This window comes from Lepidochelys kempii, chromosome 4, assembly GCF_965140285.1.
Source record: "Lepidochelys kempii isolate rLepKem1 chromosome 4, rLepKem1.hap1, whole genome shotgun sequence".
NCBI classification, from domain to species: domain Eukaryota; kingdom Metazoa; phylum Chordata; order Testudines; family Cheloniidae; genus Lepidochelys; species Lepidochelys kempii.
In genome coordinates, this window is record NC_136383.1 from 41,217,718 (window position 1) to 41,245,357 (window position 27,640).

Genomic DNA, 27,640 nt, shown 5'->3' on the forward strand with positions numbered 1-27,640 from the left:
ACCATTCTTGTAACAGTATGCGGCTCTGTACAGGATAGGGCAGTGCTGAGGTTGCTCTACCTTGAGTCTGGTACAGCATAGGCATTTCCAAGATCTAACCCTTACAAAGGACCATTAGAGAAATGTTCACTGACGTAACTACATTGATATAACCCAAGCAAGCTGCTCCATAAGCCCCATGATACTTTTCTTCATTGCAGCAAATTTATATAAGGGGTTTGCTCAAGTGTAACTACAATATTCCTCTACTGTAGACGGGGGGTTTACCAAAACTGTGACGAAGGGCAAGTAACTCATCATGGTTAGCGATGGGTGAACGTCAAAGGACTCAGAGTTTCGATCTGGATAAGCACTTAAAAACTTGGGTGCCTGGAGGCTACTAAACTGAGCTGCAAACTGTGTGGGGAATAATTTCTTTCAAGAGGTTTCCTGCATCCATTCCCTAACGGGATTTTACTTTTATGCTATTTCAGTACTTCCTCTTCTGTCTGGGACCAATAAGTGTGGGAATATGAAACTTAATACCAATTTTTAGAAACACGATCTGAATGCGTTTGAACTTCAGGGGATGCTTCAGTGATGGTTCATTTCAAACTTTGGGGGGTGGGGATATTTGGGTCAGTTCTTATAAAAGAAAAGATGCTGCATCTGAGTTGAACTTTACTGGGTAAATAAAATACATACGTACTTTATAGAGAGACGTGCACAAGGCTGGTAAAACTATCTGATTTTTTTCTCCTTCTGACTGATCTATTTTGCTCCCGCTTTCCTTCAAGTGTTTTAGATTTGCTTCATAGGTTTCTTCTGACCAGAACACTCCTCTCAGTATTGCTTTCGCCCAGGTAATTCCTGCTGAGTGATCAGTCCAATCCACACCAGTGCTCCCCAACTGACCATAGCAATAAACTATTTGTAGAAGAGAATTCAGGAAGTCCAATGCATTTTCAAAAGCAGCTTGCCTTTTCAATATCTTGATTCTTCTTCTGTTTAGTGTTTTGATGTTCTGTTGGTTTAACCAGGGTATTAGAACGAGAGCGAGGAGTCCTTGTCAAGCTATTTTTGCTAAGCTTGGTCACTCCAAGATGATTTTTAACTTCAGTGAATAAATGCACAAAAGCTGAGCCTAGTTCCAGATGGTTGATGTTTCCTTTCATCCAGGTCAGTGATCCACACTTATTGTATTAGGGGCTGAAAGTACTAAATGAGACTAGTGATGTCAATTCCCATCATTTAACCATGAGACTTGTGCGATCCACCTTGAAAACTGTTGGTATTACTGCAAACTGATGAAATTCCAATCTCCAGCACTTGGTGAAATGTGCAGCTGTTCTGTGGAGAAGGGAGAATTAAATATTCTGGTTTCTTATTTATTTACTATAAGTGACTTCTCGTAAAATCTGCAGTTTCACACCATGAATATCACAATTAATTTTGCCTCTCACAGGTAAGATTCTTAAAAGGTACAGTGTAGTCTCTTTATGTTTTGGTATAACTTATGGGTTTATAACTCATTTTTAATTCTTCTTAAAGTTGACTTCTGATTCTGGTTAAAATGTGAAAGTTAGTGTCAATGGACCTAATTCAACACACACTGAAGTCAACAGAAATACTCCCAATGACTTAAGTATGATTTGGATTCGTTGTTACGGGAGGGGATCCCTGTTCGTCGATAAGCCTCCTCATTCTAGGACATTCACTAACTTCCTGAAATTCAAAATGACTTTATCAGCTCCTAATTTTTTCAGGTTTTGATGGAAAGATGGAAATTTTTTCCACAAATAAATTCCCATTTTTCAACCAGCGCTAGGGGAAAATAATGAAAATGACTGCTAGTCTTGACAATAGTGTGATGCTTTGAAATCTAATAAAAGACAATGCTATGTTCCATAGAAGGCACAATTTTACAAATTTGGTGCAGGAGATGTGCCCGAAATCCTCCACATTTGTGTATTCAAAAAACAGGTAGTTATGCCACTAACTACCTATTTGCTTATGCAATTTCCTTATTTGCACGTGCAAATCTGGATGTCTAAGCATCCTTGTTTTCAACAGTAGGCCCAGAGTGTTATTACAGCAAAATGGTCAAAATATGTATGAAAATAAGAATTACATACAAAGAATTTTTCTCCCCTTTTCATGCATTTGCCGGATGCAAAATATGGCAGCTAATGTCTTATTGCTTCCTGGTAATTTAACTTTTTTTAGAAGTGTGACAGTAACACTGTAAAGGTAATCACTCCAATTTCTGTTCCAAGTGTGACATGCCCAGCTCTAGCACAACAGGGAGCCTTTCATCATTTCATCTGTGTGCACTGATTAATGAAGGAAACGAGTGAAAAGGCTTTGGATTCAATTTTAATCCACCTTTACCCAATGGTAATAACACTCCAATTCATTAAACATCAAACGCACATTAGTGAAACACAATGACAGCTTGATTCAGCTGGATAGAGTATTCCCCTAGGGAAAACTGAAACAGTCAAGCCCATCATTTCCCTATAGTTGGTTGATCAGATCTTTCTAAAATACAAATTTATACTCACCTAGGGAAAATGTTGAGGACAGCCTCCTTCAGTTGGTGTTTTGAGATGATTTCCATACCCATGAGCAGCCTGAAGTGATATGTGCACTGGAAATTTTTGAAGGAGCCACTAACCTCAAGCTAGAAAACAATATGCACAGGAAAAGTGTGCAGTTGAGGCAAAACCACATGATTATAACTACTATCTTATTACAAATCTCACCTATGTATTTATTCCTGTGAATTATTCTACTTCCATGGGTTTCCTGTCATTGTCATTTTTTTTTTCAAATCCTTCCTGCTTTGCATATTTTTTAAAAAATATTTTACCAAAAGTTACTCTATATTCTGTTTTTACTCAATCTATGGGAAAACATTTGACAACCTTCTGTGATATTAAAAGCTATGTACAGATGTTTCATTTCCTTGCAGAAATCATTCTGTTAACAGAGTTGTTCCGCAAGTGGGAAAGTGTGGCCAATTTTCCTTTCCTCTTAATTTTCCCTACAGATTTGATTTTGGGTTTCTTTAGTTCAGATTAAAAATCTAGCTGGAAAATATTTATGTGCTCTGGTTCATGTTTTCTTGGTGAAAGGTCTTAGAGCTTGGCATGTGTAGGAGCTGAGGGGAGATGTTAATTTAGTCCTGTGTTTAGCTAAGTTTTAATCCTCACGTCTTTCTTTAAGGTTTCAGTTTGTAATCCTGGGAGAGTAAAATTTGGCAGTTACAGAAACTGCACATTGTTTCCCAGGTTTCATGTTGCCCCCATCCCATCCCGAATCCTGTGTGATTACTCTTAAGTATGATCAGGGGACTGGGTGTCAAGACTCTTAGGACTCTATCACTGCCTATCAGTATGATTGTGTGACGAACAACTCAGTGTCGCTATCTGTTTTTTAAACGATGTTGATCTAAATTATTCAATCTAAATCTTGTGCCCTGACATGCCTAAAGCATAGATGGCCTCTATTCCTACTGAAGTGGAAGGACTCTCCTCCTAGGCAGACACAGTGTGTATATGACAGGGGTGGCCAAACGTACTGACTCTCTGAGTTGCATACTACAATCTTCAGAAGTTCAAGAGCTCGGGGTTTCTGACCTGTAGGAGGTACCGGCCAGGGCTTGGGGCTTCTAGTTGGCAGCCGGTATCAAGCAGAGTGCCCCAAGGGTTGGTCCTGGGGCCGGTTTTGTTCAATATCTTTATTAATGATCTGGAGGATGGAGTGGGTTGCACACTCAGCAAGTTTGTAGATGACACTAAGCTGGGAGGAGTGGTAGATACCCTGGAGGGTAGGGATAAGATACAGAGGGACCTAGACAAATTAGAGGATTGGGCCATGTCATAAATATAAAGGGAAGGGTAAACCCCTTTGAAATCCCTCCTGGCCAGGGGAAAGCTCCTCTCACCTGTAAAGGGTTAAGAAGCTAAAGGTAACCTCGCTGGCACCTGACCAAAATGACCAATGAGGAGACAAGATACTTTCAAAAGCTGGGAGGAGGGAGAGAAACAAAGGGTCTGTGTGTCTGTCTATAGTCTGTCTTTGTCGGGGATAGACCAGGAATGGAGTCTTAGAACTTTTAGTAAGTAATCTAGCTAGGTATGTGTTAGATTATGATTTCTTTAAATGGCTGAGAAAAGAATTGTGCTGAATAGAATAACTATTTCTGTCTGTGTATCTTTTTTGTAACTTAAGGTTTTGCCTAGAGGGGTTCTCTATGTTTTTGAATCTAATTACCCTGTAAGATATCTACCATCCTGATTTTACAGGGGGGATTTCTTCATTTCTATTTACTTCTATTTTTATTAAAAGTCTTCTTGTAAGAAACTGAATGCTTTTTCATTGTTCTCAAATCCAAGGGTTTGGGTCTGTAGTCACCTAGGCAAATTGGTGAGGCTTTTTACCAAACCTTGTCCAGGAAGTGGGGTGCAAGGTTTTGGGAAGTATTTTGGGGGGAAGGACGCGTCCAAACAGCTCTTCCCCAGTAACCAGTATTAGTTTGGTGGTGGTAGCGGCCAGTCCAAGGACAACGGGTGGAATATTTTGTACCTTGGGGAAGTTTTGACCTAAGCTGGTAAAGATAAGCTTAGGAGGTTTTTCATGCAGGTCCCCACATCTGTACCCTAGAGTTCAGAGTGGGGGAGGAACCTTGACAGGCCAAAAGAAATCTGTTGAGGTTCAACAAGGACAAATGCAGAGACCTGCACTTAGGACGGAAGAATCTCATGCATTGCTACAGACTAGGGACCGAATGGCAAGGCAGCAGTTCTGCAGAAAAGGACCTAGGGGTTACAGTGGACGAGAAGCTGGATATGAGTCAACAGTGTGCCCTTGTTGCCAAGAAGGCTAATGGCATTTTGGGCTGTATAAGTAGGAACACTGCCAACAGATCAAGGGATGTGATCATTCCCCTCTATGTGGCATTGGTGAGGCCCCATCTGGAGTACTGTGTCCAGTTTTGGGCCCCACACTACAAGAAGGATCTGGAAAAATTGGAAAATGTCCAGCAGAGGGCAACAAAAATGATTGGGGGCTGGAGCACATGACTTATAAGGAAAGGCTGAGGGAACTGGGATTGTTTAGTCTGCAGAAGAGAAGAATGAGGGGGGATTTGATAGCTGCTTTCAACTGCCTGAAAGGGGGTTCCAAAGAGGATGAATCTAGACTGTCCTCAGTAGTACCTGATGACAGAACAAGGAATAATGGTCTCAAGTTGCAGTGGGGGAGGTTTAGGTTGGATATTAGGAAAAACTTTTTCACTAGGAGGGTGGTGAAGCATTGCAATGGGTTACCTAGGGAGGTGGTGGAATCTCCTTCCTTAGAGGTTTTTAAGGTCAGTCTTGACAAAGCCCTGGCTGGGATGATTTTAGTTGGGGATTAGGTCCTGCTTTGAGCAGGGGGTTGGACTAGATGACCTCCTGAGGTCCTTTCCAACCCTGATAGTCTATGATTCTATGATTCCTGCTGAAGCATGAGCCCTGGCAGGTGCGCCCCATGGGGTTGAAGCCCGAGACCCCACCCCACAGGGCAGAAGCCCCTAGCCCACCACCCTGCTGAAAGTCAGAGGTCCCGAGTTCTCCCTCCCCTCAAGTCTGGTAGGTGGAGAAGGTGGGGGCGCAGGGTGTATCTGCTGTAAAGCTGTACTTTAACAGTTAAAGACCCACATGTGGCTCGCAGTCCAGAGTTTGGCCAGCCCTGGTATATGGCCATCCACCATTCTCCATCAGTCTCTCCAGGGGTTGAATCTGTGACCCAGCTGTAAACTAGAGTACATGGCAGGATTTCTGGGATATGACATCAGAGATAGGCAGTGCCTCGCTGATACATGACTTTGGGGTAGGGAAAACTGGTGCATAGGTTCCTTCCTAGCTAGCCAACAGCTAGGGAGACTGAATGGACCACTAGGTTTCAGAGGGAGAGCTCCCTTGGCTGACAGTTCCAAAATGGAAGAGGCCCATTTGGCTGAAGATCTGTACCCTGCTTGGCAAATTGGAAAAAAAGGACAGAATTTTTAAACCCCATGCCAAAAAAACACCCATTGGGAGTCTGTGCACAGGTCCAATTTTCCCCTTCTAGACCAGTGTAATATGACCATAGCTGAAGGGAGAAATGGAACCAGAATCCAGATAGGGCTACTTTGGGGAATGAGATTCTCATTTGCATGAGCACTATGTTCTTCCTCCATCTCAGCCACTGATCAGTTTTGTGTTGCCACTCTGTAAAGTAGCAGTGTGGCCCTTCTACCACCACACCTCACACACTGAGCTAAGTGTTGTCAGGATCAGTTGGCCTAGTTTGAAGCCAGTTATGAGATGATAAGGGGCTGCCATCTCCACCTCCCTTATTGCCACCTAAACAAGGCCTTGATTATATTGGGAATTAGTCCCGATTTCAGCATTCAGTGGCTATCAGTCTGTATAGCTCCATCCATGCAAATCATGATAGCTTATCTACAGTAGGGGGCTTACTTCAGTGCAGCTATATTGGTTGCTAACCATTGACTGCTGAAATAAGGACTAATTCCCTGTACAGAGAAGACCATAGAGCAGGATTTGGCCCTCAATATTAATATAGTGCTATAAAAGGGCAAAAGATTGTCACATTTTTGAGGCAGTGGATAGGGTACAGGATTGGGAGTCTATTCCTGTTCTATTCCTGACTCAAACATGAAGCTGCTGCATGACCAAGGGAAAGACACTTCAACTGGCTGCACTTCAGTTTCCCCATTATTTACATTCTTCGGTAAAGCCCTTTGAAATCTATAGCTTAAAAGAGCTATATAAGAGCCTATTATCATGACGATCTCTACTTTTCATTCTGTGCAGACTTATATCTACCAATATAGCTCTGTCTTTGCAGGAAGTCCTGACATGATGTTCTGGGTCTGTATCTGCTGGAAAGGCAGCCCTGTGTGGACAGGAATTAATTAGATCTAAATCCCAAAGAAACAGAATTGTGGCTGTAGGCACAGATTGAATACAGTGAGCACCCCAGGTCTCCAATTCAGTGTGATAAATATTTCTGTCAACAGAATCTATACAAAATACATTATTTTTTTATCTCAGCCTATCACTGCCATTCATAAGTCTCCTTAAATCCCCTCCAATCTATCATGCAATCAATGGATATACATCATACCTCACAAGCTCCAATAAACCATATAGAAAAACACTGACAAGTTGTGCCTCTGGGCTTGATAGATGGAAAATGTTCAAAGGGTTAAAACTTCTGCATGCAAAGGTGCTGAATAGCTGCTCAGTAACTAACACCCTTGCTTCCTGCATCATCCCTACTGTGACAGCATGGGCTTTTAAATGGTAATTTCTCCTCTTTTTAACATTGCATGCACAAGAGAAAGCCTTGAATTCAGTGCAACCCTTGTCTCAGTGGCAGTGTGGAGTGTTTGTAAACATTTGACAAGGAAAGAAGATTTAGGGCAGGATAATAAGCCTGTGGACCTCAAAACTTCTCTTTTGTCACTGCCATTATGCACAAGCTACCCTTGGCAATTAATGGGTAAAATAAACTAAATCCATGAAGCATTCAGCCCCTTGAGATCTCAGGCAGGGGCCTGACAAATCCCCTTCTCTTTGTTAGGAGCCCCTCTCCTTGAAGGGGGAAAAACTAACTATTTCTTACACTACAGGTTGAAGTCTGATTTCTTTTCCCCAAGCCTTTCACACCTCCCATTATTCTCTCCACATTACAGGGCAAATAGCAGAAATTGCAATGGAGCTAAATGGGGTGCCCTTCACAACAGGAATAGAAAAAGGGCTCACCAAGAAAAAACAGAGTGCAGCAGGCAAATTGATTAACTGGGAGACTGTAAGATCTATGCGCACTAGCCTTGCAAAGAATAGAGAGAAGAATGAGAGTCACTGATGGCTAAACAATGGCTTCTCAGTGCCCATCCTTCAGTTCATGTGGAAATGGAAAACAGTTTTTTTTAAACTAAGAAACCTGTGTAACTTCTTTGAGTTTCTATTATTAGTAGGCACTGTTTAGTTTCCTTTCTGCCAAAAGTATCACAAAAACACTCCCCCAGTGATTAGATTAGATAGATAACTATAGTCTACAAAAGCTAATATAAGAAACGGATGTCACTTGTAATATATCATGCTAATGGATAAAAAGTTCATTTCATCTTCAAAGAGGCAAGTTACCTTTATTTGCCCCTTTGGTTTATATCACACACAAGCAAATTGCCAGCCAGTTCTTCACTTTAGACGGGATTTATTTTTAAAGAGGACAAACTCTTCTTATCCACTAATACAGATTAGCATTTGTCATGCTTTGTGACACGCTACAGTTGGCCCCTACAAGGGTGTGCAAGGAAAGGAAATCATAATAGATCCATAATAGGTCCTGACTGTCTGTGCTAGCCGGTGCCAAGGGAGCAGAAAGAGACTGAGCCATTACCCTACTCCTCTCCACACCAACCCCCTCAGCTTGCTGGGCATAGAGGGAAGCCCCAGGCTGCATCATGCTTAAGGGAGGTAGAGCATATGTCTCCCACTGGAATGATGTGGCTCCTCGACACCCCCAGTGCTTAAATGTCATAATTTCTGTTTTAGGCTGGTTTCTCACCTCTTTTGCTTGTGCAAGTTTGATATAGGGTGAGATTTTTAAAAGTGATCAGTTTTGGCCTAACTCTACTCCCTTTGAAATCAATGAGGGGTGGTTATTATTAATTATTATTAGTAGTAGTAGTATTACTGAACTTTTTTGAAAATCCCACCGTAAGGGCCAAAATAACCTTATTCTTCTGTTCTTACAAATACCAACAGTCCATGTCTTATGACTGCAGGTTTGAATGTAGCCCAGCTTTAGCTTGTTTGTAGTATACGGATTGAGGTGCTATACTAGGGTGACCAGATGTCCTGATTTTATAGGGACAGTCCCGATATTTGGGGCTTTGTCTTATATGGGCTCCTATTAACCCCCATCCCCTGTCCTGATTTTTCACACTTGCTGTCTGGTCACCCTATGGTATATACAATTTCTAGACAGATCACTGTATATCAGAAGTGTCACATCACTCACCTGCTGTTAACTTACAAGTATGACATCACACCTGTGAGCTCTGATCTACTGAAGCTGCTTCATTGATTGGGAAAGGAAAAGCATGGCACTTCCATTTGAAAAAGAGCTTGTCGAGCAATGGCTAGAGGAAAAGAAGTCTGCCACACTTTTTTAAGAGATGCTGCTGAGGTGTCATTTTCTAATTAAAATGATCAATTTCACGTTCGTGTATTAAATACTTTTTTTCAGAAAAATCCCCCATTTGAAGTGTGAGATGATCTCGGGATTTTGATGACTTCAGCTTCATGCTCAAGGTTTATGACATCACCTGAAACTGTTGCTGGAATTATAGCTCCATAATTCACTTAGGCCAGTGATTCCCACACTTCAGTATTTGTGAAGCTTCTGTAAAAGTCACAGAGGTGATTGCACTACTGGATTTGTGTTGCATGATTAAATGTGGGTTCAAAAAAAGAATCTGATAAATTCACAGAGGGTAGTTCCAGCAATGGCTATTGTCCAAGATGGACAGGGATGAAATCCCACTCTTTGGGTATCCCTAAACCTCTGACTACAGATGCCTGGACTAGACAACAAGGGATGGATTATTTGATAATTTCCATGTTCTGTTCATTTCCTTTGAAGCATCTGTCATTGACCACTGTTGGAAAACAGTGGCTAGATGGATCATTGGTATGACCCCATTTGGAGATTCTTATTGCCTTAAGATCAGATGGTGCCCGTTTCATCTCCACTATCAGTATCCATGTCATTAGCTGACCCCATATCACTGTCTTTTGTGTCCTCAAATTGGTTATCAGGAAACTAGTCTTCAACAGCCCAGTTACCTGCAGCACTCTTTTCTGCATTCCCTACGTCCTCCTTTCTTGTCTCAGGACTTGTTTTGTCCTGAGAAGGTGAACCATGAGGTTCATGTGAACAATCATCAGTCACATCATCAATTGCATACTCCTGCCCTTCTTTTACCTAATTGTGTCCCAGGGGCAAGAGTAGCAGATCATGTTGGACTGGAAGCATTTGCCTGGCTATTGGTTGGCATGTTGCCTTCAGGGGGGGATATCTATCAACTCCTTTGTAGTCTGAGAGAAAACAGTAAAAAAGATGCAGCTACCCCGGGGGCGGGGGGGAGGAGGGGGCAGAGAGCCAGGCCCAATTGTACTCTTTGAACCACAAGACTGCTCCCTCTGGGTGCCCAATGGATCATAAGACATTCAAAGGAGGAGAGACCAACAGACCCAGGTTAGTAGAGGAGGATGGCTGTTAAATGGGAGAGTGCTGTACCCTGAAGACAAGATAATAGGCTTGATCGACCATCGGTCTGACCCTGTATGGCCATTCTTATATGAAAATGTCAGAAAAAAAAATTAAAATTACATTTTAAAGAAAAGCCCAGCATACCTCAGCAAGTACATATATTTCTTCTGGTGCTGACATTTCAAGCAAACCCAGCTCAAGGTTGAATAAAGGCAGCAATAGGCTGTCTATTAATGTATTCATCATTTTCCTTGACTTTCAAGCTTTTATTGAAATTTACCCTTCCCAGGAACTGCTTAGTAACCAAAGCTGGAAGAGGATATTGTCTGTATATAGAGTACCATACAGACTATACAAAAAACCACCAAACTTAGGCCCAGTGACAATAAAGCAACTTTAAAGTAGCATACAGACAAGACAATTGCACACAGGACTCTAGCTCTCTTTAGTAGAAACAAGAACTTTAAGAATTCAAACCACTTAGAGTTCTGAGTACATTTAACTGTATGCTATTTCTCTAACACTAATACTACACATTTCCATCATTAAAAAGCTTTAACAATAGTGCAGCATATTAAAAATATTTCATATTTAAAATAGCACAGAGTGCTATTTTAGACCTCCACATTGATGGTCATGATACCAGAGATAATTCCTCTTGCAATCCCGAGACCACATGCCATGTGCCGAGAATAGGTCTGCCACCCCCACCCTGTGTACACCTTTGCTTCTAACTAATCCTATATAAATATATAATTAGTGAGACTTGACAAGCCAGCATCTCCTGTCTAAATGCCTGTGCATGTTTTAACCCTTAATGCCATGTACAATGTCAGGAAATCAAAAACATTCACACAGAAATTTGGTTGCTTTCCCCTTCCAACTCTCTTTAGTTGGAAAAGGAGACTAGATCTCCTTCCTGTGTTGTGTCAACTCACCCTTTAATGCCACCTGCCACAGCTCTTGTAATATTGTAGATTGCCTGTAAGAGCATACATTTGCATAGTGGATCGTATCCTGTAAGATACTGAACACTTCTGTTATAGGCTGTGGGCTTCCAATTCCCATCTATATCACATAGGGAATACCCAGCACATCACAAAACCAGACCCACTGAAGGCAGAGTGTACTTAAACATATTGTTGAAGACATGTCTTCTATGCACGTAATATGTGGTGTTAAATGTATGTATGTATCAATATTGCCAACTCTATGTGTTGGCAAAAATCACAAGTCAGGACACCCAAAATCATGTAATTAATCTCAACATTTTTAGACCAAAAAGCACTCTTTATTTACTTTCTGTTTTTTGAATATTTGGGGTACATTCAGGTCACCTTTTCAAGCGTTTCTCCACAATTATAAGCACTAAAAACATATTTGCTTTTTTAAATGAAAGCTGAGATTCTAACATAGTCACATGAGTCCAGGAGCTGGAGCTTTAAGAATATCATGAGACTGATATGTGCATATAGATAGAGACATATACACATATATATACACATACAAACACACACACACACGAAAATATAACTGCAATTAAATATAGTATCAATATACCAGATATGCAGTAAAATAATTCCTTAAGAATCAGAGCCACCCACAAACAGATTCACTAAACAGGTTAATACAGGTTTTAAAAAGTGCTTTGAGATCCTCTCATGGACAGTAATCAAAAGTATCGTCTGTGTCAACTACTAAAGCAAGTTAGGCACAGTTTGGGGCAAAGATTGCAGCTTGATTTGATCATGAATTCATGGAAACTGGAATTGGCACTTGATTGACGGCTGTACTGAGTTACCAATTTCATGTGATGATTTGCTCATCCATGCTGCCAACAGTCGACCGAACCACAGAGTTTTAGAAGATTATCTATTAAATTCTTCTAGATTCTTCTGCAACTCCATCACTATGGTATCTGAACTCAAGGTAACATTTGTTTTCTGATAATCACTCTGAACACAAACTGTGTGTATGACACTAAATAGGTTATTCTAAAACAAAATTTGCTGCTAATCCTGTATTTCAATGAATGGGTCACTGTATTCAAATTCTTTTAAAAGAAAAGAGAAGGCTCTGGGGTTAATTTTCAGCTACTGTACTATTTGACATTTCCAACTCCCTCTCCTTAATTGTGAAATTGGGATATAGTGTTTGGGGCTCTCAGGCACATTCTGTTTATTTGTCATCTCCTACAAGAGTGGATTTTGTGCTTGTCTAAATTTAGACCCAAATGTACATTCCTCTCACTCATGCTATTGCACATAAGCAAGACTTTTCTTGTAAATGAAAGAAATGCTGTGTGTACCTTATTAGTAGAGAATGTTGACCCTTAGATGAAGTCTACGGGATATATAATCCATGTCTACTAAAATAAAGCACATGTAATACCGTTTTCAGAAATTTGGTTCCCAAAATAATATTCCTTTTGAAGACTAATGATAAGCTATTTATTATGTTTAAAACCTCCTTGTATGAAATGGCAGCCATTTTCACAGACACAATTCCCTTAGATACAGATTCCTTTCTGGACATTCTCCTACCTCCCATTTGCAGTTACCCATTGCTTTAAAATGGTGATTTAATGACATCCTCTCCTTTCCTGTCCATACTGCAAATTCCATTAGCCATCCTCTCTGCTACCATACCTTGAAAAATACACTAAGCAACCTCGTATTTAAACCACATACTCACAAAATTACTTTAAATTATTAGCTAAGGGAGTAACATTGTGAAGAGGGATTTCTTTCTTATGGGGAAAGAGAGAGATGGGACAGGACTCTAGAAACTGTAACAGCTGAAAAACAGTACTTAAATATCCAGTTTGGAAAAAAAACTGTGGTCTCTAATTTTTCTTCCTTTAACAATCCAAATACCAAGTATGATGGGGAAAATTATTCACTGACCTCCATCCTTCAGCTTAAATTAATGCATTTGAAAACTACAAGAGCTGTCTCTCAACGGTGGTATCCCAATATTACATCAAACCCACTAAACTCATTCAGAGTTTTGCTTGAGTAAGTCTTGCTGCATTTCACCCAAACTCAATGCACTTGAAGTCATTTCTTCTTTTTCAGAATGCCCCCTTTAAAAGAGATTGTTGTAGAGACCCAGCATCATATATATTATGTCTCATCACATTGCTTGTTTAACATGTGCTTGTGCAACTGACTTTGCAGAAATTTCATACACAGAGGACTTCAGTTATTTGATGAATACCCAGAACACAAATACCTCAGGACAGATCCTCAGTTGGTATAAATTCTCATAGCTCAGTTAAAGTCTACAGAGCTATGACAATTTATATCAGCTGAACATCTGCACCCTCAAACTGTGGAGAATGTTTGAATCAGATTCCAAATCTGCATTCAAATATATAGCCGAACCCTATTATTATAGTGGACCAAACCAAAATCTAGTTCTGAAAACTGAGACTTGGTAGGAGGGATGGGTTATGATTGAAATCAAATTATGTATCCACATTTTCCATCTCTAAGACTAAACCAAATGGATTTTACCTTTTGAGGATCCTTTTAATTCTCCCCTATGAAGATAAAGCTAAATATTTCCATAAATTCTTCAAGATATTGTTTAATCTGAATTGTGTGTACTTGAATGACTTCCCTAGTCATTCATTCTGTATTTTCAAAACTATTTGTTCTGTTGCAAGTGCTTTAAAAGTGGTGAGTCTGCTTCATTTGTGTGTAAGTGTTTTTATCTATTTTTTCAAAGGTTATAGCAGCACATGAGGACATCATTCATTCCTGAAAGTGCTGTTTCTCTGTTAAATACCCTCCTTCCTCTTGTTCAATTGAAACTTAATAACTAAAAAGGCAAATCAAAGATTTAAACTACATAACAGATCACACAAGGCAGAGTGACATCATTATTTGTCCCCACATGCCTGTGTGGATCCTCTAGATCAGTGCTACTCAAAGTGGTCGTCCGCGGACCAGTGCCGGTCCGCGAGCCATCGGCTGCCAGTCCGAGCGCAAATTGGAAAACAAAATTGCCGGTCCCCCACATCAGATAGCTTGAGAAGCACTGCTCTAGGGGAAACCTTATATTCAACTGCCCGAATACACACACATGATGACATTCTAGGTTAACAGTTTTTTTTTTTTTAAATAAGCTTTCTTGTCTTGTGTGTTGTGACAAATTGCAGGTTTTCAAATTAGGTTCTGTTTGAAAATGTGATCGATTTGAGGCTGCAGGTCATTATTGGTGAAATTCCTAGGTAGGAAAAGCCACTCAAATTCATGAAGCTGTGAAACTAGTTCAATACAATGTATTATAATAGCTTTAGCAGGTGGTAATGCTAACAGCATGGAAAAAAATGTATAGTGCACATTAGGGGCACATACATTCAGTAGCTGGGAAATTATTGAACATTTAGAAGAAGATATCAACAAATGTAGGTCCTGACCCAAAGATTTACACATATTTAATTTTGTGCACTTCAAGTAGTTCCACTGACTTCAGTGGAGATACTCCCTGTGCATAAAGTTAAGCATGTGCATAATTTCAGGAATTTAGAAAGTAAAATTTCCTTAGTTTCACCTCCCAAATAGATCAGTAATATGAATGCACAGAAGGTCAGGTGCTATTATTACTGTCAGTGACTAAGCTACTTGCAGAGAATTCTTACTTTGTCTAGTTATTCCTACAATTTCTACTTTAGGGTTTGATGGACAATTCACATCGCCTGAAACACTATAAACACTAATTTGCCAGAGGCTAGATTATTCATGAAATGTTTAATATGGCCTCAGTACTTTTCAGTGCCAATACCTCTAATTGTCGACAGATTCAGCGTCACAATAAGAAAAGGAGTACTTGTGGCACCTTAGAGACTAACCAATTTATTAGAGCATAAGCTTTCGTGAGCTACAGCTCACTTCATCAGATGCATATCGTGGAAACTGCAGCAGACTTTATATATACACAGAGAATATGAAAAAATACCTCCTCCCACCCCACTGTCCTGCTGGTAATGGCTTATCTAAAGTGATCATCAGATGGGCCATTTCCAGCACAAATCCAGGTTTTCTCACCCTCCACCCCCCCACACAAATTCACTCTCCTGCTGGTGATAGCCCATCCAAAGTGACAACTCTTTACACAATGTGCATGACAATCAAGTTGGGCTATTTCCTGCACAAATCCAGGTTTTCTCACATCCCCCCCACCCCCATACGCACACAAACTCACTCTCCTGCTGGTAATAGCTCATCCAAACTGACCACTCTTCAAGTTTAAATCCAAGTTAAACCAGAACATCTGGGGGGCAGGGGTAGGAAAAAACAAGAGGAAACATAATGCATAATTGCATAATGACTTAGCCACTCCAAGTCTCTATATAAGCCTAAATTAATAGTATCCAATTTGCAAATGAATTCCAATTCAGCAGTTTCTCGCTGGAGTCTGGATTTGAAGTTTTTTTGTTTTAAGATAGCGACCTTCATGTCTGTGATTGCGTGACCAGAGAGATTGAAGTGTTCTCCGACTGGTTTATGAACAGCTACATTCATGACCCATATGCATTAAACTCTGCAGTAGTGAATAGGGTTAACTAACATTTCTCAGACTGTGGACATTTGAAATGTCATGGAGGGTTAGTCAAATCGCTAAACTGCAAGTGTTAACAAGAAACAATTACATAAACTCCCAAGTTGCAAACCAGCCCGGCCTGAAGCAATTTATTTGAATTCCTTTCTTTCTGTGTGGGTTGCTCTCCTAATTGTCTTTAACTGGTGGTGTTTATATTAACACCATACATCTACATGCCTTTCTTTTCCTACTTCATTGTACTGTAAACACTAACAAAAGGTTGGTGACTGTGTAAGTAGCAAAGGAAACCTATAAGTCACAGAAATTTCTTTTTTTCTATTGTATTTCACAGCTGCCTTCGGTGCAGTTTGATTTTTACAGATAAAAAGTGTTGAAATAATTTCCATTTTTAACTGGCCATTGTTCATATCTGAGGGGGAGAAATATCTATGCAGTAAAATCCAGTGAGTCAAGTGTTTTATTAACGTAAGGCCTTGTTCACAAAATAATGCCTCCTAGGAGCTCAACTGAGTAAAGGAAGAGAGGCTGTCACTATGTGTGTGTGTATGATTTTATATTTACAGTACTTTCACTTCTGAAATATTTTGTTTTCTCTTTATGATATTGGTAAGATAATTTATTAGGACTCTAAGTTTGCACTAAAATTTTGTTTACAGGGTCCTAAGTGATAAAAAGGGAAGAGCTTTTTAATAAGATCTAATGACGTTTCAGTCTACTCAGTTTCTTAGTGAAACAATGTGCAGTAATCTTCTGTAATTGAAAAATCTGTTCTTAATTTAAATCCAGTTAAAACTGAAGGGAATGAGCTTGAGTATGATCAAAGAGTTTGTGAAAGACTTTTTTGCTGGGGAGGGGGGCGGGGGGGGGAGGAGAGTAAGGAAGAATTCAGTGGTTAAATAAAAATGGAGTATGACGAGTATCCCTTAAAATTCCCTGGAGTCTTTCTGTACTTGTGTTCTAGACTTGAGCAAGGAATGGAACCTGAAAGAAAATCTCAAGTCTTCTTTCTTGCCTCACTCCCAAGATAACTATCTTTCTGCAAGACAGACTGCCTCTGACATAAGCCTTTCCAAAAGTAGAACCAGGGTGTGATCCCCAGCTAACTGAAGACCATGAGAATCTTTCCAATTACTTCAGTGGGCTCTGGATCAGACCCAGTCTACATAAAGAAAAGGAGTACTTGTGGCACCTTAGAGGCTAACAAATTTATTTGAGCATAAGCTTTCATGAGCTACAGCTCACTTCATTGGATGCATGGAGGGGGGTGAGGGGGTGAGAGAACCTGGATTTGTGCAGGAAATGGCCCACCTTGATTATCATGCACATTGTGTAGAGAGTTGTCACTTTGGATGGGCTATTACCAGCAGGAGAGTGAGTTTGTGTGTGGGGGGGGGTGGAGGGTGAGAAAACCTGGATTTGTGCTGGAAATGGCCCAACTTGATGATCACTTTAGATAAGCTATTACCAGCAGGACAGTGGGGTGGGAGGAGGTATTGTTTTATGATCTCTGTGTGTATATAAAGTCTGCTGCAGTTTCCACGGTATGCATCCGATGAAGTGAGCTGTAGCTCACGAAAGCTTATGCTCAAATAAATTGGTTAGTCTCTAAGGTGCCACAAGTACTCCTTTTCAGTCTGCATAAAAACATCCTAGAACAACCCATTTTCCAAAAGACTGCCCCTCTCTTAATTCCTTTAGAATGTCTTTCACCCTCAGAGCTATCTCTGTTTAACTTGGACTACTAGAAAACAAGCTTCTACTGTTCGAAATTATTATGGCCAATTCAGACAGCTACCCAGACCAGTGAAAGACAGCTAAATCCTGATGAGGCCAATGAAGTCTTTGTTTATTTCTCATGTCATGTAGTGTCATTGTTCATCATGGTAATTGCTTTCATCCTGTCATGTTCTCTTTTGATGTGACAAAATGTAACTTAAAATGGTGCTGTGAAATGGGTCAGGACACAACATAAACCTCATCAATTAACTCAAGGCTTTAATTTGCATCAGAAAGTCACTTACTGTTTGGATTGTGATAATTTGGTAGTGCCTCCAGTGAATTTACTATAAAGGATGGAAGCAGCATGAATAGGAGACAAGTTTCCTGGTCAGTTTGCAGATATTTTAGAAGCATAACAAACTGCAGAATGAAAGCACACAAACACACATAGAGGTTCCTCCAATAACCTATCTTGGGAAAAAAATATGGCATAGGAAGGACTAGACTGTGGGAGGTGGCTGTACTGTAATGTCAACAGTACAAGAAATGAAAACCAAAACCAAATTAGAAAATGTGAACAGGATTGATAGGAAACAGGTGTGTGTGAGAGAACCCAGTTTACATGTATGCTAAAACCAACAGTAAGTTCTGTAAAAAAACTCAGGCCACATCTACACTATGGCCACTACAGCACAATAGCTGCAATGCTGTAGCTATGTCCCTGTAACCCTGGAATGTAGACACAGCTGACAGTGATGGAAGGGGTTTTTCCATCACTGTAGGAACTCTACCTCCCCAAGCGATAGTAACTAGATCAACTAAATCATTCTTCCATCAACCTAGCTGTGTCTCTATACAAGGTTAAGTCCGCATAACTACAGCACTCAGATTCACACACGAGTGCCATAGCTATGCCAACCTACATTGTAAGTGTAGACCAGGCCTCAGTGGTATAGCAGTAAGATCCTAATAGGAATCAAAGGCTGCCCTGTTAGTAATATATCCTCCTTTAAATCAAATTAAAACTGTGAAATTTCCTATTGTGCTATTGCATTTTAATGATACCAAAAGGCTCGGTGTAGTTGTCAAAAGATAAGAATTAGATATCTCCTGGCAAAAAAACCCAACTGTGTTTCAATATTTGTTGCAGCTGAATAGGGAAGATCTGAAATCTCAATCTGAATCCTTCGCATGCCATCAGTCATTGCTTATGACAGAAACAAGGCTCCACCAAACCTTTGACTTGTCCCTCTTGGGTGGCCCTACCAGGAGTTAAAACTCCTGCCGGCATAGCTCTCAGGGTCATTAGAACACACAAGCTTTCCCGTCATGTCAAGGTGCAGTCCCCCGGGAAGGGAATAAAGAGGATACCATAGAACAACAGTTCAATGTATCTTTAACATTTCTAAAGAGTAGATTGTGAGTGGATCTAATATGGATGTGCAAAGAGGTGATTAAGGCAACGGGACTCAGGACACCAGCCTTCAATTTCTGGTTCTGCTAGAGACTCCTAGGCACCACACTTACAGCTTGATTCTGCCACCTCACTCATAGAATCATAGAATATCAGGGTTGGGAGGGACCTCAGGAGGTCATCTAGTCCAACCCCCTGCTCAAAGCAGGACCAATTCCCAATTTTTGCCCCAGATCCCTAAATGGCCCCCTCAAGGATTGAACTCACAACCCTGGGTTTAGCAGGCCAATGCTCAAGCCACTGAGCTATCCCTCCCCCCTCATGTTGAGCAGTACCTTACTCTGCAGATATTCCCCAGTGAAATCCATAAGACAACTCACAAAGTGAGGTATAATTAGCATTTAAAGCCCTTTGAGATTCCAACCAGTGGGTATGCATTTGCACCATGCCAAAATGCACCTTATTTGCAGAGAGGTATTTAATAATTGCAGTTGTATGTGTTTGACTGAAAGGCAGATCCTCCCTGCGACCCATATGAAAATGATATTTTAGTTCTCAAGAGCCTAGTTGAGTGAGAACAATGACTGATTGGGATTGGAGATGTTGGGGCTATTTCTGCTCTCCTTTGCTTCAGATTTACACCAAATGAGTTTGGCAAAGTTATTTATGTACCACCACTCTGGCAGAACAAACTGCCATGTGAATGCTTATGCAATTCAAGGTTCAGTATGTTGCTTACCATAATCTCCATTACGTCAGTGGGGCTCCACGAAGGTGCAAGGGTATGCTCGGATGGATACAGCTGAAGGATCTAGCCCTATATTTTTAATATACTGCTTAGGGTCACTTGTAAGAACAATCTCTCAGCCTCTGCCACATTTGCAATGTGTTATATCACAATCCTTCCAACTTGGATGTAAATTCTGGACAATCACAACATGACTATAAAGTAAGCTCTTTATCCAAACTGCATTAATGTGTGTTATATTAAACAGCACGTTTGCGGATAGGAAAAATTTACAAATGTAAGCAAAACTAACACTCTCCCATGGAAAATTTCTATTTAGATGAAATCACATTTTCCAATCAAATGTTGACCAGCTTTATCAGACAACATATATAATATCACTTAGTACTCTGCATATGCCAGACAGTGCATGAAATCATAGACAATAATTTCAGTGAATGAAACTAGCCTTTGCCTCTTTCAGAGCAAATCAAGCCAAAATGAACCAACATTTTAAGCCAACAGAAAATGAAAAACTTCATTTTGCTTCAATGTAGTGATCCGAAAATTAAAATGTTGTTTCAGTTCTTTTTTGGTTTTGTTTTTTTGTCCATTCTGCTCCCCGCCCCCACTTTCTACTGGACAAAGGGGTGGGGGCGGAAGGAGGAGTGGAGTAACGCCCCGCCCCTTTTTTTTTTTACTTTTTTTCTCACCCATATATACTTTTCTCTTTTATTTTTCTTTTACTGAATTAGAATGTGTTTAATTTTCTATGGAATAATACATTTCCCACAGGCTGCTCAACTTTTTGGTTGTGTTAGTTATCTAGAATTTTGTGCCATCCAACCATCTTAGGGCTTGGCTACATGGAGACTAAGTGTGAGACAAGCCATGGTGTGAATCTACAACACACTAGCCTACCACACACTAACTGGCTGTGTGGACCCTGCTACCACTCACTAAAGTTCTGTAGTGTGCTTTGACATATTGCTGTGTGGTAGCTGGCCCTACATGCCCAGTTACTGTGCACCAGGCCAATGTGCTGTAGCTTCACACCCGGGCTTTTGTGACTTTAATTTCTGTGTAAAAAAGCCCTCAAATTGTACTGTTTTGTCTCTCCCTTCCTGTTGTCAAGTTTTGTTATTTCTGAAAAGCAATAACTAAAAAGAACTTCGCTTTTTGGTGATAAGAGAAACAAACTGTTGCGCTTGTAACTTTAACAATTATGGATAGTTTCATTCTGTGCTTAGTCTATTACTCCCACATCCTCCCATTTCTCAGTATAGGGCCCAAGGCTTCCTTTGAAAGTCTATGGAGATTTATTATTTCAATAAGAAGCATCAACATTCATAATTTGCACATCAGCATTAGACAAGAGCAAGAAAACATTCACATTCCCTAATGTAACATAGAAAGCAAATAATTACAACCAGACACAACACTCACTCGGTAACTGGCAAAACATGTTGCAGAAGAAAAGAAGACTGTTGGGACATATTCAATAAATAACCATAAAAGAGATATGGTAAATGACTTAAAATGTGCTATGCACAGACTCACAAGGAGAATAGTTAAATGCGACTAAAATATAGGAGATTACTTCCACTTTCTTTTCAATATTGTATCATTGTTTTGTTGATTATTATGTTCCTTGCACTTGGCTTCTTTGTTTCCTTCCAACTGTTTGAAAATGAAAATAAAAAAAGAACTGCCTTGTCATATATTTAGATTTGTAGCTGTAACTTAGAGTGGATTAGCAGTGCATTTTGCAGGGAAAAGTCAGTGGGGAAATTGCAGACATGCCAGTGTGTCCACTACTTCAAACAAAAATGCTTTTACACTGACTAAATAATTTCTCTCCTCAGAGCTGGACAGCCTTCAATGGTTAAAAAAAGTTTTAATAGTAATATGCTGGGAGTTGGGTGAAACCTTGTTGAAGCTGGTGGGCCTAGCAGCCACCCTCATTCAGGATAAATGTAAAAGGCAATTAAGCTCTCGTTATGGAATAGATAGCTAACCAATATGAGCCACTGCCCAAAACACAGGTCACATGCAAGGCTGGAGTAGGTGTTAAGCCATGCAGTCTGAAGGGTTTTTCCTGGGGTCTAAATGCAAAGGTGAGGTGTCATTTGAAGGAGCTGTGTAAAAGTATGGGAGGAAACACTGCAGAAAAGGCAGCGAGGAAGCACAGCTAGAAAGTCAGTTGACCATGAGAAAAAGCTAAGAAAGAGCTTTTCAGCTGAGTTTTTGGTAAGCATGTGGAGATGGCTGGAAAGAGGCTTGATGCTGTGAGCAAAGAAACTTTCTCCTACGGGTTGATTCCTCCTGGGTTTGGAGAAACAGGACATTAGCCACATTTTTATAAATATACAGGATTGAGCCAAAGAAACAACTGACTTCTTCATAAATATCTTCCCCTAATGGAAACAACCTGCAAAACCCTAAATATTGGCTAACAACTCAGGCCAAAAAGCTGTGACAATAGTTTTGAACAGAGGTGCACAAATACTATACATTAAAAAAAGTTTGTGAATATTTTCTGAATTTTCCTTTAGCTGTGCTCATGTCCTGTCTGTGTCTGCATTTTGAGATCATTTGCTGTATTGAGTTTCTTTGGCATGAATATTTACAGCAAAGGCCTGATCCAAAGCCCACTGAAACTAATGGAAAACTGTCACTGAATTAGTGGGCTTTGGATCAGGCTCAATATGAATTTCAAAACTGCATGTGTATCTTTTAGATATACTTTAGATTTACATATGCAAATATTCACACCAGTAGTTCTTTCTTGGTCAACTAGTCAAACAATACCCTGTGAATTGTTTGATCACCAACTGCTAATCAACACACCCTGAATATCAAATATTCATAGAATCATAGGGTTAGAAGGGACTGTAAGGGTCATCTATTCTAACCCCCTGCCAAGATGCAGGATTTGTTGTGGCTCAACCAGCCAAGACAGATGGCTATCCAGCCTTCTTTGAAAACCTCCAGTGAAGAAGCTTCTACAATCTCCTGAGGCAGTCTGTTCCATTGTCCTACTGTTCTTACAGTTAGGAAGTTTTTCCTGTGATTTACTGTAAATCTGCTATCCTGTAGTTTGAACCCATTGTCTCTTGTCCTGCCCTCTGTGGCAAAAGAGAACAACTTTTCTCCATCTTTTTTATGGCAACCTTTTATGGTATCTGAAGACCACTATCATATCCCCCCTTAATCTCCTCTTTTCCAAGCTTCCATTCCTTAAGCCTTTGCTCATATGGCTTGCATGCCATCCCTTTGAACATCTTTGCTGCTCGCCTCTGGATTCTTTCCCGTTTCTCTGCATCCTTTCTATATACTGGTGACCAAAACTGAACACAGTAGTCCAGCTGAGGCCTAACCAGCACTGACTTGAGCAGTATCATCACCTCTCGTGACTTGAATGATATGCCTCTATTAATGCAAAATAAAATTGCATTTGCTTTTTTTGCAACAATGTCACATGGCTGACTCATATTGAGGTTGCTGACTTATTCCCAGATCCTTTTCAGCAGTGCTGCTGCAAAGCCAGTTTTCCCCCATTCTGTATTTGTGTATTTGGATTTTCTTCCCGAAGTGTAGCACCTTACATTTGTCTTTGTTTAATTTCATTTTGCTGTCTATAGCCTAGTTCTCCAATTTATCAAGATCACTCTGAATTTTAGCTCTATCCTTCAAAGTACTGGCAACCCTCCCTAGCTTTGTGTCATCTGCAAACTTGATCAGTATGCTCTCAATACCTACATCAAGTTCATTAATAAAGATGTTAAACATCACCAAACCCAGAACAGATCCCTATGGAACACCACTTGAGACCTCCCTCCAAATCTGACATCATTTCATTAATAGTTACTCTTTGTTTGCAGGTTTCAGAGTAACAGCCGTGTTAGTCTGTATTCGCAAAAGGAAAAGGAGTACTTGTGGCACCTTAGAGACTAACCAATTTATTTGAGCATGAGCTTTCGTGAGCTACAGCATGAAGTGAGCTGTAGCTCATGAAAGCTCATGCTCAAATAAATTGGTTAGTCTCTAAGGTGCCACAAGTACTCCTTTTCTTTGTTTGCAGTTGTTTAGCCAATTATGTATCCACTTAGTGGTAGTTCTGTCAAGTCTGCATTTCTCCAGCTTACTTTTCAGAATGCCATGTGGGACTGTGTCAAAAGCCTTGCTGAAATCCAGGTATATTATTTCCACCACATTCCCCTATATGCCAAATCAGTTACCCTGTCAAAGGAAATCAAGCTGGTTTGGCATGATTTGTTCTTGGTAAATCCATGTTGGCTGCTAGTGATTACCCAAATTCACAGATGTCCACATTTAATCCACAGAGTTAAAAATATTAACGAAAATCATTTAATAATTTCAAAGAAGGTGAAATTTGTTCCTGTGCATAAGGATTATACACCACTTAAGCCCTATTTTGAGGGTGCATATGTGGTACATAGGTTTTGTGTTAGCTCTCTGCACAGGACAGAATTTCATCCTTCACGAATAAACTCAAGGAAGTTGTTTTCTGACTGCAATATTCTGCAAGGAGAAATGAAAGTTAAATTAATCAAATTATTTATTTTGAAGTATTCACTCAGTTCTGGTTTTAAATCATACTGTTTTAGCATTTACTATGGAGGCTCATGCATTTGGTTGTTGCCCTAAGGCAACTACGTCTTTCTGACACTGGACCCCTATTTGCTCTTATTATGTTCGAATAATCTGGAGCAATTGGATACCTGCTGTCTATCTGCTGGAAATGTCTTTCTAGGCGATTTCAAGTTGAAATTGTGCAGACTCTCTCAGCACTGCATTAGTCAAGTGGATATTTCCACTGTAGAATTCAAAGCGTGGTACTGAATAGATTATGGCCAGGAGAATCAAGAGAGTATTCTTCTGTAAAATTACAATGCAATTACGATTTAGGGATGGCATTGGTCAGGCATTTTGAAAATTACTGTGCTGCTTGCAATCCAGCTAATGAGCTAGAGAGTAATATTTAGTGAAAAACACCGTAACAAAATTTAGATTTTTGTAACAAATATAAGAATTCCATCCCAGAACAAATCACTGGGTCATCTGGCCTAGCAGCCTGTTTCCACAGTGGCCAATAATGGATGTTTCAGAGGAGGATTTAAAATCTCCTTGATGATGGCTGAAATGGACTGAATAAAATGAGAAACAGCCTGAACCTTTGTCCATCCAAAGCAAACCCAGACTTCGTGTGACATGGGAGGATAACTCCACAGATTGCTTGGATACATGGAACATGTGAGCACCCTCACTTCCTGTGATGAGCCATGGGCATTGCTCTCTATTATGCTTTCCAATTACCTTATTTTAGAGTAACAATAACCTTACAGAAATTCACGTACATGTATTATTTTTTAAATCCAGCCATGCACTGAGCTCCAAACAACCTTTCCTAATTCCAGCTTCCAATACCACCTTTTAAAATAAGAGCTGATCCTTGGAATAAATCCCTAACTACTGTAAGATCCAACTATTAAATACTCAGGTTTTCAGAAACGAAGCCTGTGATGCAGCACTCTTGGAACTAAAGCTGCTAGTTGTTGAGGAAAGGGAAACCCAAATAACATCACTAACAATGTGAAAGACAAAATGTTATGTATTTGTTTTAAATTTAAATTATATCAATAGTCTTCATCTCCTTTTTCTAACACCAACGTTGGGTAGGGCCAAAATGTTGAGCCAATTCATCTTCTCTGTTTAATGGCTTAAGTACCTACCTAGACAGACAGCCACCTCAAGTCTAGGCTGCCCCCTCCTATTCTCTACCCATTGGGGGTATCCAGTTTGTACCACAAAAAGGGTTGGAGTGGGACTTGGCATTTGTGGCTTTGTTGGCTGCCCACTCCCACTTAGGGTACCACAGGGTTGGGCCTGACAGTATTTGACCTGCCAGCAGAATGTGCTAGCAGGAAACCCACTTGCCCCTTTCAACTCCTATATACATAATTCAGCAAAGGAAACAAATTGGTTCAGACCAGTACAAGACACAGAGATTCTACCTCCCTGTTTAAAACCCTGATGAACCCCAGTGGTGACTACACTGACAGGCAAAGGAGGAGGATGGTATATTTCACACTTCAGGAGTTAAACAGCAAAACAAACTCAGAGATTAACTTCTAGCCATGAAAGTACAGCATTTGGAAAGCTGCAGTCTGAAAATGACTCTCTTATCAAATTGCAGTAGTGGATAAGTGGGAGGATTATACAAAGAAACCAGAATGTAACAGCTAAAAGAGAAATAAGCAACCTCTGGTATACACACAAGGAAGTGGGGAAAAATGCATTTTAGAGAAAATTGCCTAGAAACATTACTATCTAAGGAAACCACTAAAATGAGAAGACAAATAGATATAATTGTGTAACTGACATACAAGATATCAGATAGCTGCATTTGCAGCTGGTAGAGATCATCTATAGTATATAAACTGGTGCCAATAACTTTGATGAAACCAGTTCTCCTTTTAAGCTGCAGTTACAAACAAATGAGGTGGTAACCAGTTATCATTAATCTTCTGCAAGTCATAAATTTAAGTGCAACAGTTCTTCATCAACAGTTTATAAAGTGTAGTTAGTGCATGATCAGGAGCTCTGTAGCTAAAGTATGAACATTTTATAATAATTGAATTATACTAATCAGAATCAAATTTAACAGAGAGGAACAAATACTGCAAAAATGTCACATATTTTCGTGAAAGCTATCTGAATTTGTTTTATTGATATGTGTGATTCTGATTTGTTTATTAATGTGAGTGAATTTTTACTTGAAAGACTATTCATGACAAATAAAAATCTAATACTTAGGAAGGTTTTGAATTGGGTGAAGATTTGTGCCAGAAGCCTTACATGGCCATCTTGAAATGTCCACCATGGAAGAGAAACAAACACTAGCAAAAGAAGAAACCAAACACACTCCCAAAATATTGAGCTGAAAAAACTGAATACTGAAAGGAAGACACACAACAAGTTTGCCATCAGTCCACAGGCAGATATTTGTTTGCACAAAATATCATTTGACAATTTCAAATAGAGAACACATTTAAGAATCATGGTCTAGTGCAGACCATTTATCAGTAGGAAAAACTGTTACATTTAAAACGAACAAATTTTTTCCCTGTGAATTAGTAGGAATATGTCAAAAATAATACAGGTTTAACAAACTCTGTATTAAAATAGGCAATTAAAGATCAAATGGTTGTGCTGGCATTCTTCAATAGATTTTAAAAGCATTGCCTACACAAGAAATTAGTCCCTTTTTAGATATAAACACAAATATTTATATATGCCATGTTGCCATGGGAGAAATCTCCTTATGGATTTGTGGGAATGGCCCTTCCTCCTTGCTAAACTGCATGGTCACCATCACCAGTCATGTGAATGGCCAGAAGTCTCCCTGGCCAGAAGTCTCCAAATGACACTAACTCTCATTGCAATGTCCAGCTGGGGACATATTTTCTACTGGCCTCAGAGCCTTCCAAGACAGTTTTTTCTTGGAAGGCTCAATACAATTTCTTTGTATCGATTTAGCACATACCTCTTCAGAAGCAAATCATATTCCTCTTTATTATTATGTTTAAATAATTGTTTTACTTCAGAAAGAGTTTTATGATGTTATTCCAGTAACATTATTTCTTTAAACACTCACCTCAGAAGTCTCCATTGAGCCTCTGTCTCACCCTACTACAATCCAACCCTTTCGCACTGTGACCTGCAATCTTTGACTGCCCCACAGCTCTGGTTCCTGTATGCTGGCTGAGTTAAACCCACCCATATCAACCCTGCCTGACAAACGTACTTCAAATTCCATGGAAATAATGAAGTAAACACAACATGCCAGGAATATCTTATTGACCTTT

The 27,640-nt window shown here is 39.9% G+C and overlaps 1 long non-coding RNA gene across 1 annotated transcript in view; it reads right to left on the bottom strand.

Moving 5' to 3' along the window:
• The window catches only part of LOC144930462 (uncharacterized), a 131,337-nt gene that overhangs the window by 12,934 nt on the left and 90,763 nt on the right, over positions 1-27,640 (bottom strand). The gene's annotated exons all lie outside the window — the stretch shown is intronic.